The sequence below is a fragment of the Glossina fuscipes genome, unplaced genomic scaffold (genome assembly GCF_014805625.2).
Source record: "Glossina fuscipes isolate IAEA_lab_2018 unplaced genomic scaffold, Yale_Gfus_2 28, whole genome shotgun sequence".
NCBI lineage: Eukaryota > Metazoa > Arthropoda > Insecta > Diptera > Glossinidae > Glossina > Glossina fuscipes.
Window position 1 is genome coordinate 1510096 of NW_023998423.1, and position 10946 is coordinate 1521041.

The window sequence follows — 10946 nt, forward strand, 5'->3', positions numbered from 1 at the left end:
ACAACGATTAGCACGCAATAGTGTTGCCTTAACTTATCTTTGAATACTGGGCTCAGGGAGACGCAAACGCGATAATAAATATATTGAATGTAGCCAAATACATAGATCCCATTATGAACGAGAGAAGATATTCAATACATCACGCCATGCAGAAACCTCGTAGTCTAACACGTTAGTAAGGAAACAATATATATACATATATATATATATATATATATATACATATTACGTTATTGAAAAACCTCAAAACTTGAAGCGTATGGGCATACACCAGCAAGGAAAAGTGTAGCTTTGACTTATCTTTTAATGCTGAGAACGCGGTTTTATAAGTCCGATATTAAATATAACATTTTGTTCAGGAAGTCCATAACCTAACACCTAGATTCCATTACAAAGAAAGTAAGAAAATTCGGAAAGTTCTTTAGCTAACACATTGTTAAGGAAAAACAAATGTATATTACGTTGTTAAGAAATTTTACGGTCTGGAGTATATGGACATACACTAGCAGACAAAAGTGTAGCTCTGGCTTATCCCTTAATTCTGGGCTCATGAAATTATAAATGCGATAGTAAGTGCATTACACCGTTCACAACTTAATACATAGATCCGAACAAGACAATACGTTTTTACTCGACTCCTTTTGCTATTAAGATCGTAAGACTGCATTGCGCTTTTTAGGATAACGTAGGTTTTATTTACAATTCTTAAGAGATCTGTTTACAAATTATTTACATGAGATTATATCTACAACGCATTAATTTGTGTCCTCGCCTTGTCCCTGCGAATATTGCAATTGAGCTCTCTTGATGCGACTCTACCTTGACTGACTTTACATTCCGCAAATATTCTGCTTATGTACCCTTTTACAAGCAAGTTACCATTACCTAAATTCAGGGCGATATATTGAACGTTTCAATGCGTTTGCCCCATAAGTTTCTACTAATTGCTGCTAATCTGTTCGCCAGTCTCAGCTGCATGACGGAGACAACGCGCCATGAAGGTCCCGTTTGCTTAGAATCTGGTTTTGGTTAAAACATCGACTAATTTTCATGAAAACTCAAATCATCTCATACGGCATTTCCGTAGCAGTTTCCAATTAAATTATCAGCGGAAATTTTCATCTAAGTAATCTGAAAGAGAATATTGGCCTTTTTTCACTTAGAACAATTTGCTTTCTCTTTTCTTAGCTGCTCATGAAATTAACTTCACATGCTTCAACGCACTTCTCTTCATAATACATTGAGTTTAAGGCGTACTGAAGATAAAAGATTTTTTCCTAATCAAAACTGTTTCAAAAAAAGGATTGTAAATGAGAAGTCATACTAAACGGATGATGCGATGCAATCCATTTTGAACGCATCAAATGGACAGAGGAACAGACATGCTTAAATTGATATAGAAGATAATGTTAAATCCATTCGTGCAGTAACAGTTGACTTAATACCAAGTCATCCTGGTCGTCGCACACATTCGCATCAACTTCATAAGGTTTGTAGCACAAGTGATGCAATTAATATCTTAAAAACACCTGTGTAGGATATAAGTAACGGATACACATCTTTAAGCTATTAAATGCGGTTCACCCGCTATGAAATTCATGTTAGGTAAAATCGAAATTCGTAAACGTTAACCGCAAAAATGCCTTACTAGTGAATTCATTAATATCGACCCACAAACAATGCAAAGCATGAAAACCAATAAAAACTTAATTGTAAAGAGAGATTAATTTCAATTAATTAGACGTATGCATATGTATAAGCACCTGCAGCGCACCTGATAAAATCCATTTAAAACTATTCATTGCCAACTTTGTGGCTTCTAAACATTAATTTGTTTAAAGCGTTTGGGGTTAATCCCCTATACCACTATTCACTATTTAGGCTCCTAAAATGCTTTACATTACATGTAATTACACCTACATCGTATCAAAGTTGATTAAAGAAATAACAATAAAACAAGGAAAAAGATTATAGTGATCCACTTAAAATAGTTACTCATATAACGACTTTTCGAAGTAACGTATTGTTATGAAATTCGCTTTTTAACTAAGATACAGTCCGTATCACTAGATCGTGGATATTTTGGTCAAGAGAAATGCACTTCAAAGTTCTTTTATTTTACTACTTTGTCCTTCACAACAGTAGGAATATTTATTTACAATCTATTTTGGCCGTACTCTCAACTTCTACGTTCTTGCCAGACTAACTCTACTTTTCACAAATATTCGATTTATATACAATTTTGCAAGAATGTTACTATACCTAAATTTATGGTTATGGTCTAATCCCAGCCTGGTTTTTCCACTAATCGTTTTCATTGGCCTGCAGCTGCATGAGGCGCCTGCGAATGCTCATTTGGTTTTCCCTTCTTTAGGGAATTTATTCTTACGAAAATTACTTAGCTGACATTTAACTGAATTTGGGATTTTCGTAACAGTATTATATACAAAATGTTTCGCGCATTTCCATTTGCATTCGTCCTTATAAGTTGACCGCAAGATTACAAGGCGGACAGACGAACGGACATGCCTAAACCGATTCAGTAACTAATACTGAATCGATAGGTATAATAAAAGATGGGTCTATCTCAAACTCTTCTGGATGTTGTATATATTCGCACAAACTTAGTATTCTATAAGTAATATAACAATTGTTATATATGTATAAACTTTAAGGAGAATCTTGCAAACCAAGCTTTACAGCTCGCTTTCGGCACTAAAAATCGACGGCCTTAGTTGACTGATCGTTAACGAAATTTCTATGAATTATTAGGAACATAAGCACATAAACGATTTTTTCCTGTGTTGTTTGCGAAACTTAACCTTGATATGTAAGGAAAGTGAAAGCGAACGGTTTCCTTCAGAATACCAACTGTCACAAGAATACACATCTTTTTCTTTTATGACTCATCACCGATCACAACGCCAACATACGTAGTATATAGTATTCGAGAGTATTGTGGCTTCTTCGTATAAAAGACTACACACAACAATGTAATATTTCCCGCTAGCGTGGATATAACTTAGTTTTAGAAAACTTTGCAGAAATCGGGTAACGTACTCAAATTGGACCCACACTCACCTCTACAGTGCAGACTTAAGTCGCTGTATGAGTTAGTTATAAATTAAGAAATAGGTTAAGAAGGTTCCGAACAGTTTTGAAACATTAGACAATAGAAGACGTTTGCTAGTATAAGCTGAACTTCATGTTAAAGCATCGTTATTAGGGCTAAGCTTACCCAACAACAATTGTTGCTGAAGTGCGTCCGACACAGGTATTTGAAGCTTTGTATGAGTCGAGTTCAGTTGCGCCACTTTCCTTCCTTAATTTGAAGTGATGAAGGTGTAATGAAGAGATTCGCACCGATTAGCGAGAGACTAAAAATTACTATTCAGATTAAACGGCCTGTTTCCGCTTGATAAAGTCGTCCAAATATACGAAAATTTATAATTCAAGTCAATCCAGTCTTCTATCTATAACGCTGCAATCACTCCTTCCATTTTTGTTACATCTTGTGATTCGCCGAGTACAGTTCACAGCTGTTGTGAAATTTGATAAATTTTTCGTGTCTTACAAAAAAACCCCTTGCAAACCGAGACACATACTCGAGATCTTAGGATATATTCAAAGTTCTTTCGCTCTCTTTGTCTCTCTCTCTCTCTCCGTGGGCAAAGACGAGTCTATTGAAAGTTTTACTCATTACGTTCTTGGGAACGTAAGCCTATATTTAAACTAGCAAAGACACTACACACCTTTCAAAGTAAGGCTACGTACGCGACGCAGTGCAAAAAGTAGTCCGATATAAACTATTTTCAATTGCTTTCGTCCTTTAGCCAAAACATGATGACAGACAGGAGAAGTGTAGATTGATTCACAATATAATTCTGAATGGATCGGTATAATGGAAGGTGGGTCTCTCTAAAGTCCTTCTGAGCTTAGCATACCCTTTTTGCTATAAATGGCTATTCAAGAACAATATCGAAAGCATTGCATTCTTATGGATACTATGGACATCATTTTACGCAGCAGTAGGAGATTTCTTAGAATTTAGTGACTGCTTTACTTCTTTAAAGCCAATTAAAAAAGAATCCAATCAAAGTTTACCTATATTTATGTTGAGATAACATTTGAAATGTACAATCAAGTTAAAGCAAAAACAACAAAAAATACCATAATTCTTATGTAAGTTTTCGCATTGAAAAACTATTCAAGCTCTTATCAAAAACTAATAAGAAAAAAAAAGTACGCAGGAACCGGCAACTCAAAACAAAAAAAAATCCTTGGAGTTTGTTTGATTAATCAAAGGTCTGAGTTTTGTATGTAGGTTAGACCTTTTTTTGTTGTATGTAAATTAAATAGACATCAAAAATTCTCGTGGAAATTTCTTATTCATTGACCTAAAATTCAATTCAACTATTCTTACGCGAATGTATATACATGTCGTTGATGGTTATTAAAGCAATACTATGACTATTAACAACTATCGATGTTAAGCGTAAGGATATTCAACAAAGGTGGCCAATAAACAAAACAAAGTGAAACAAATTTATAAAATTTAATTTAGTCTTTAACGTCATACAACAAGAGAAATTAAGGGAATAGAATATTGTAAATTTTTCAGAAAATCGACTTTTTTTATTGGCTTAACAGATGCTTTTGAGCTTGTAGAATGTGTGGAAAAAAATTCATTGCCCGCAGGAAATTTTTTCCTTAAAATGTTGTGCTTTTTCCGGAAGAAGACACCAACTACCTACTGTAAATAATGTTGGAAGAGTACAACCCAACGTTCTTCTAACCTTTTTAGTAAACTAATAGATGGCTTTAGAAAGTTAAAATTGCGTTATTGCCGCTTCAGCAGGGCGACCTTATAGTAGACATGAGGCGAACGAAAAGAACGATCCAAAAACTAAAGGCTTGGGATGCAGTTTCTGTTGAATAATACGCTTTGTTACTCTGTGTCTCGCCCTTCACAACACGTTCGTGCATCGGTACTGTATTCTTGTGTACAGCCTCCAGTTCGCAGTTTTTCAGATGCTTCGGTCAAATTTTTTACGCCGACTTATTTTAGCTCAAGAACAAACCATGTTAACAACGGTTCGCGTCTGACCACATTTCGCATATAGTGTCTCATTTTGAAACGTCGTTAAGTGAACATCTGTATTAAGCCAATCAGCCAAGCTGTTGTCCACCACAACACTTTTACTTGTACTCCCTTTTGCCTACTGCCCCAGCAGCTTGAAAGTAATCTATCATGTTTAAATATTCTTCTTCATTTTTTTTCTTATTTTTAATATCACCCACTGCTCAGGGGATGCTCCTTATACGTGCAACACGGGGACGGTCAGAAAGATATGAGGAAAGAGGGAGGGATAGGAAGATGGCTACAGCCTAGTGGATGTGTACCCAATCAGTATGTGTGGTGTCTTTACCGGCTGAGCATTGGACCCTATAATCTTAAATTTGAACCCACGAATCCTGACTTGGCAATCGCGACATTTAGCTGCTCGACTCTTCACGCGGTAAGGGCCTTTTTGTTGCATCTTTCAACGACGGAATCCTACCTTATGCACTTTACTAATGCGAAACGATGGAGAAAACAGCAAAAAAATTTATAACTCAATAGTCGAATTCATAATCGAGCCCGAAAACTTCTTACCAAAATTTGCAGACACATTAAAAGCTTTCAAATCATTCTCGGCCGCACATCTGCAAAGCAGTTGCCTTGATGAGATTTCGCAAATATTACGTACACGATCTGTAGAAAAAATATCTTTAAGGGAAAGAATTATTTCCATCCATTCTAGGAGGTCCATGGCGTCTATTGAGCCAATGAAATGAATATTTTATCCGAGAAATTTGCAGTAAGGTTAGCCCTTGACGTAAGTGAAATTCTGAGGGGAAAAGCTAATTTGAATCAGGAATTCTGGTTACATGCTGAGAGTTTTTCAAACGTAATTTATTTTATGGGGAAATATTAGAAATAAATATATCCATAAAATGACAACGGGACGCTTCGATGAAGATGCACATGTGTAAAGAAAGTAAAGGTGTATTTATAAGTGATAGAGAGAAAAGATAGGGGGAGAGAGGGGGAGAGAGAGAGAGAGAGAGAGAGGCAAATATATTAAATATTCCTTATATTCTATATGCTAGACGATGCAGCCAAGTCCATCTCCTCGATAGCCCGTCTATCTATCGTTTGTGGTTGAAACGCATTGATCGAATGGAGTTTACGCTACAGTATGGTATTGTTAAATCTAAATTTTATGATTACGTGTTCGTAACAGATGACGGCTAAATTAACGGCTAAATGAACCACGAATCTTATGTAGCTTCCAATTTTGGCGGCTGGAATGGGAAGTTTTAACATTTTTCAGATCAATTTTTCACGTTCGAGGTTTTCATAAACCCGATGAGAATTGTACCCACAATCTGAATGAATTCCTACTATAGATTGAGATTGTTTTAAGCTTTACGCTATGTTGGCTGAATTTAAGGTGGATTACAACATTTGCATGCAAGAATATATAAGAAGTACATCTTTAACGCTCCCGATAACAATCTTTACCACGTACCATATGTTTATGTATGTACCATATTATATATATTAGTTTGGGGAAAAAGAAATCCATTATTTTTTCGGTAGATGGCTGCACTGATAGATTTCTCGAAAAGTATCGATCAAACAATTTTCGATACTCTACATTTGCATACTGTACATTTCGCAGTAAAAACAATTCTTTTGCTGTTTTTTGTTTGGTGCATTCAGTTGTGAGTTACAGCGTGTTGAAAATGGAAGTGAGCAAAGAGAAAATTCGGTACATTTTACAGTTTTTCTTTGACAAGGGCGAAAATGCAAGCCAGGCGGCTAAAATTGTGAATGGTGTTTATGGTTCCGATACTGTAACAGCCAATTATGTGGAATTTTGGTTTCGTAGATTCCGTTCAGGAATTTTTGATGTTAAAGATGCACCTCGCACAGGTAGGCCGGTCGTCGAAAATGTTGATAAAATCGGAGAAATGATCGAAGTTGACCGGCATGTTAGCAGTCGTAACATCGCCCAGGAGCTAAAAATCGACCATAAAACATTTTTAAACCATTTACACAAAGCTGGATTCAAAAAGAAGCTCGGTGTTTGGATGCCACACCAATTAACAGAAAAAAACATGATGGATCGAATTTCCATCTGCGAAGCTTTGGCCAAACGGAATGAGATAGACCCATTTCTTAAACGGATGGTGACTGGAGATGAGAAATAGATCACATACGATAACCCTGTGCGAAAACGATCGTGGTGAAGCAACTCAAACGGCCAGGAAGGTTTTGCTATGCATTTGGTGGGACTGGAAGGGGATTATTTATTATGAGCTGCTTCCATATGGCCAAACGCTAAATTCTGATCTCTACTGTCAACAACTGGACCGTTTGAAGTTAGCGATTGACCAGAAACGGCCAGAATTGGCCAACAGGAGAGGTGTCGTGTTCCACCAGGACAACGCTAGGCCACACACATCTACAGTGACTCGCCAGAAGCTTCAGGAGCTTGGTTGGGAAGTTTTAATGCATCCGCCATACAGTCCGGGCTTGGCACCAAGCGATTATCATCTTTTTCTTGCATTGCAAAATTTCTTGAATGATAAAAAATTAGAATCTAGGGAGGATTGTGAAAATCGACTACTAGAGTTTTTTGCAAATAGAGACCAGGACTTCTATGAGAGAGGCATTTTGAAGTTACCTTTGAAGTGGCAACAAATCATACAACAAAACCGTGCATATATGACCCAAATCGGACAATCCGAAGCATGTTAAATAAAGTCCTGAAGTTCATATAAAAATAATGGATTTCTTTTTCCCCAAACTAATATAATTACATGTGTTATATATTTATATCTTAATGTCAGTAGAGGTTTAGGGGTATATGTATCGTTTAATCAATGTCGTGCGTATACATCTCTGTATGTATATACGTATATATATTATCATCCAAATGCATTCACCTAAAATGATTTCTCTTTGCATTCCTCATTAACATTGATGTTAAAAAAAATCCATAGTTAACTGTTTCTCATACGCAGTGTGGTCATCAAGTTATTAAACATTCCTTCTAAATAGAAATTTGCGGTCAATGGTTTTGATAACACCTCACGAGAATTTCTTTCGTGTTCTTTAAACCACCAGCTAACTCACTATCCACACATTAATTATTGTATACACAAATGTTATTTTACTTTAACACAATCATAATAATTGTTTTATATGTTAAATAAAAATTCATTTAATTTCTCTCTTTTAATTAGTTTAGAGATATTCGTTGACCGTTATTTATATATGTTTGTATCTGTTAAACACGCACTACAATGCACGCGAATTTGATTATTAATATTTACTTGTCATCAGCAACGTACACCAGAAATAAATCCATTTAGGCTCATTCCTGTCTTTTTAATATATTTTTATTTTTTTCTGATTAATTGCTTTTCATGACTCTCCTTTCTTTCTTTCATCTTCATGGGGCATACAATGAACTATTGCAAAAAACAACAAAAAAAAAACAACAAAAAAACAAAAAAAAAAACGAAAAAAACAGAGCAACAACATCGTACAGTTTTTTTTTTTTTTTTTTTTTTGCTTAAATGCATATTTCCTTTTACAACATATAGGGTAGGTAGACTGTGATATATGTAATGAAAATGCACTCACTTTTCTAGATATTAAAAAAAAAATAAAAATAAAAAAAGAACTGTTTACATATTCACTGCGTTAATTGTTGTACTTTGTTTTTACTTTCCCGTTAGAAAACACATATTACGACGACCGGCAGATTAAAACTAAAAAAAATTTTTATATTCTAGCTTCGTTCATGAAGTTTTGTTTCGCCAAATATGAGCCGTTCATTGCACAAATCGATTAACTTTATAAACCAAAAAGTTGAAAAATGCGATTAATAAATACATATGTAGCTTTCATCTGACGTTATAAAAAGGAAAGGATGGCCAAAAAATAATCATCAATAATGTCACAATTTTTATGGGACGAGCGGTTTTAAACGATTTAGCAAGTGAGGAGAGTGATAAAATTTAAATTATAGAAATAATTAATGTATATATAATAATAATATATATAATATTTTTTTACAAGGTTTCATAAAAGCGCACATTTTAAAGCTCAGCAATGTAAATGAAGTCTTCTCGATCAGCAGGTCCATCGTTAACGTAAAAGTAAGATAAATTAAACATTTCTCCTCTATTCCTGCATTCCAAGCCTTCTGTTCTTTTTGGTTTTTCATAATTTTGTAAATTATCACTATCACAACTTCTTTTCCTACCAATCAATGTGTTTGTTGAGATATTTTTACTAATGCAATCAGATGAATCCGAAGCAAAACCACAAACGATTCCTTGACCCAGTGTTTCTGTTGTTAAATCGTATTGGAGAACTATCAGATCATCTATGTTATTAGTCTCACCCATTTTGATCATAACTACTTGGTCCTGCCGACCATTAGACCGATTAGCTTATTTTGCTTTAATTCTCATCAACTTTAAAAGGCGCAGCTAAATCATTTGAGCTCCATTATTGCAACGAGTTAATCAAAGTAGCCTTTGAAATAAATTACTTATTATTCAACTGCCAAAAAAAAATGTTGTCATTTAGTGGTGTCGGGGAGGTTTATTGTATTATAAAAAAAAGGTACTACGATATCACATGCTTTGAGACTGAAGTCTTAGGTTGTTTTCAGAAGACAGAGTTAATCGGTTTGTGCAGCGAATCGCACATATACCAGTATAATAATTCTCGCTCTCTTGAAAGAAGAAGACATATAAACACATTTACTCACACACACAAACGCATAAAGCAAAACAAACCACAGATAGGAAAATGTATTTTTTATTTTAAATTCACTTTCTTTTTCGTTATCATGATAAGAATGAAGAGAGAGGCAGTGTATCTCGCTCCCTCTTTCTTTGTATCTCTCTCTCTCTATCATTTATATAAAAGAGAATGTAGTAATATTACTTAATTCTCTTTTCGAAATTGAGAGAAACTAAACTGCTATCTCTTCCTTTGTTCCACATTTTGTACTTATTGCACTTTTACTTTGCCAATGGTATTGTACTATGTATTATGCAGCAACATATTTCAAAAATACGCACCATACATACAAAGTGCACAGCGAACATTATTCGCGTACTTATATGGGTAAGACCAAAGCTTTGCCGGCTTTTCGATATAAATTTGATTTCTCATATGCACTAATAGGTCAGCGAATAATTTTGAAGAGAAAATCCTTTCTGTTATTTCTTACTTTTTGTTGTTTCGTTTGTTTTAAATTTATGTTAGAACTGAAAAGTGAGGACTGTTTTTAAACTATACTTAAAACTAGGTTACGTTATAAATCTTGGATGCCTTATTTTTATTACATATAGCACAGAGTGTTTGAAGCAGATTTAAAATGTTATATTTCATACTATTTCTGAACAAGCAACATGCAGCTGTCGTTGCAATGACAAAAATTAGAAGACCTACAAATATAGTTACTAACCATTCGCTAGCCGTTCGCTAACTAAGTACTGGAACGTATAATTTAAAGGAGATAAATTTATTTATTTATTTATTTATTCTACTTATACTAGAAACTCAACTAAACAAATAACAGTCGAGTTCAATTGGATCTTAATGCAAAACTTATATTAATTAATAATAAAATTTAGTATAAGTATAATAAGACAAATAAGAAGAAAAAAAAAGAAAAAGAAAAAAAAAGCATGTACACTATCAGCATACGGCCATACTTACAACCGGTACAGGACCAAATTGCAAATGAACCCCTAAGCCATCGCAAACATGCATAAGCCTGGCAACCGATAATAAATTGACAATAATTCATTTTCGAAACGTAACGACTTTTTAAGGATAAAAGCTAGTTTAAATACGACATAGGTAA